Here is a 2,332-nt window from a genome sequence, read left to right as displayed (position 1 = left end):
AGTACTAGGCGGTCCCGCAGCGGTCGGGTCGCGCATTTCGAGCGCTTCGAGCCACGGTGCAGTGGCGGGTCGAAAGCCGACCTATGAGTGCGTTGCGCCGTTTGTACCCGCGTCCGCCACCTGGCCGACCGTCCAAGGTCGCGGTGTTGGCGTCCGCTGGGCGCAACAATTTGTCACGGGGTGCCGCTCCACATTCAGGCAGCCCCGTGGGGAAAAGCCGACCCCGCGTCCAAACGGGGTCAGCGGCAGAAAGTGTCGGGCGCAGACGCAGCTGAGGCGCTCACCCTTCACAATCCGTTAATGATCCTTCCGCAGGTTCACCTACGGAAACCTTGTTACGACTTTTACTTCCTCTAAATGATCAAGTTTGGTCATCTTTCCAACAGACCGGCGCAACCGAAAGGCCGCGCCGGACATCGGTCCGAAGACCTCACTAAATCATTCAATCGGTAGTAGCGACGGGCGGTGTGTACAAAGGGCAGGGACGTAATCAACGCGAGCTTATGACTCGCGCTTACTGGGAATTCCTCGTTCAAGGGGAACAATTGCAAGCCCCTATCCCAATCACGAAAGAAGTTCCACGGGTTACCCAGTCTTTTCAGACAGGGATAAAGACACGCTGCTTCCTTCAGTGTAGCGCGCGTGCGGCCCCGGACATCTAAGGGCATCACAGACCTGTTATTGCTCTGTTTCGTGCGGCTAGGAGCCGCTTGTCCCTCTAAGAAGGTTGTAAGGTGCTGGGAACCCCGCACCTATTTAATAGGCTAGAGTCTCGTTCGTTATCGGAATTAACCAGACAAATCGCTCCACCAACTAAGAACGGCCATGCACCACCATCCACCGAATCAAGAAAGAGCTCTCAATCTGTCAATCCTCCCAGTGTCCGGGCCGGGTAAGTTTTCCCGTGTTGAGTCAAATTAAGCCGCAGGCTCCACTCCTGGTGGTGCCCTTCCGTCAATTCCTTTAAGTTTCAGCTTTGCAACCATACTTCCCCCGGAACCCAAATACTTTGGTTTCCCGGAAGCTGCCCGCCGAGTCATTTGAGTAACTCAGGCGGATCGCTGGTTGGCATCGTTTATGGTCAGAACTAGGGCGGTATCTGATCGCCTTCGAACCTCTGACTTTCGTTCTTGATCAATGAAAACATTCTTGGCAAATGCTTTCGCAGTAGTTCGTCTTGCGACGGTCCAAGAATTTCACCTCTAGCGCCGCAATACGAATGCCCCCGTCCGTCCCTCTTAATCATTACCTCGTATTCCAAAAACCAACAGAACAGAAACGAGGTCTTGTTCTATTATTCCATGCAAGTTTATTCAGGCGACTCGCCTGCGTTGAGCACTCTAATTTTTTCAAAGTAAAAGCACCGGCCATCTCGAGGCACACAATGAAGTGCACCAAGAAAGAACCGGCATGATGTTCAGTCCGAGCCGTCGCATCGGGTAGATGCACTACTCGTCTGGAACTGAGATCCAACTACGAGCTTTTTAACCGCAGCAGCTTTAGTATACGCTATTGGAGCTGGAATTACCGCGGCTGCTGGCACCAGACTTGCCCTCCAATTGATCCTCGTTAAAGGATTTAGAGTGTACTCATTTCAATTACGGGGCCTCAAAAGAGTCCCGTATTGTTATTTTTCGTCACTACCTCCCCGTGCCGGGAGTGGGTAATTTGCGCGCCTGCTGCCTTCCTTGGATGTGGTAGCCGTTTCTCAGGCTCCCTCTCCGGAATCGAACCCTGATTCTCCGTTACCCGTAACAACCATGGTAAGCAAGTAACCTACCATCGAAAGTTGATAAGGCAGACACTTGAAAGAAACGTCGCCGGCTCGTGGCCATGCGATCAGCACAAAGTTATCCAGAGTCACCACACAATACGGGCCGAAACCCGATCGATCTTGGTCTAATAAAAGCACCCGTTACCCAAAGGGCTCCAGGCTCACTGCATGTATTAGCTCTAGAATTGCCACAGTTATCCAAGTAGGAAGAAACGATCTAAGGAACCATAACTGATTTAATGAGCCATTCGCGGTTTCGCCTTATTTCGGCATGTACTTAGACATGCATGGCTTAATCTTTGAGACAAGCATATGATTACTGGCAGGATCAACCAGGTAATCGTTCGACTGCGCGTCCGTCCTCGCCTTCGGCGGGCCGGACGCAGTCTGTGTGCGGCGGAGGCCACCTTCAGGCGCCCCAACACGCTTATTTTGCACTCCGAGATGACGGCGTTCGAGCTCGCTACGGCACAACCTTCCCGAAAGACGAGTGGGAGCCGTGCGGCAAGAAGCACGTTCATGCTCGCTCTTTTTCGTTGCATCGACTCGGTCGCGCCG

The 2,332-nt window shown here is 53.0% G+C and overlaps 1 non-coding gene across 1 annotated transcript; it reads right to left on the bottom strand.

The window, feature by feature from the left end:
* Positions 1–298: 298 nt before the first annotated feature.
* Positions 299–2,113, bottom strand: LOC142792673 (small subunit ribosomal RNA). The gene has a single exon (XR_012891119.1). It is a non-coding gene; the product is annotated as a small subunit ribosomal RNA (ribosomal RNA).
* Between the last annotated feature and the right edge of the window lie 219 nt (positions 2,114–2,332).

The sequence above is a fragment of the Rhipicephalus microplus genome, unplaced genomic scaffold, assembly GCF_043290135.1.
Source record: "Rhipicephalus microplus isolate Deutch F79 unplaced genomic scaffold, USDA_Rmic scaffold_231, whole genome shotgun sequence".
NCBI lineage: Eukaryota > Metazoa > Arthropoda > Arachnida > Ixodida > Ixodidae > Rhipicephalus > Rhipicephalus microplus.
Note: the sequence above shows the minus strand (reverse complement) of the source record. Positions and strands in the feature narration are given on the sequence as shown.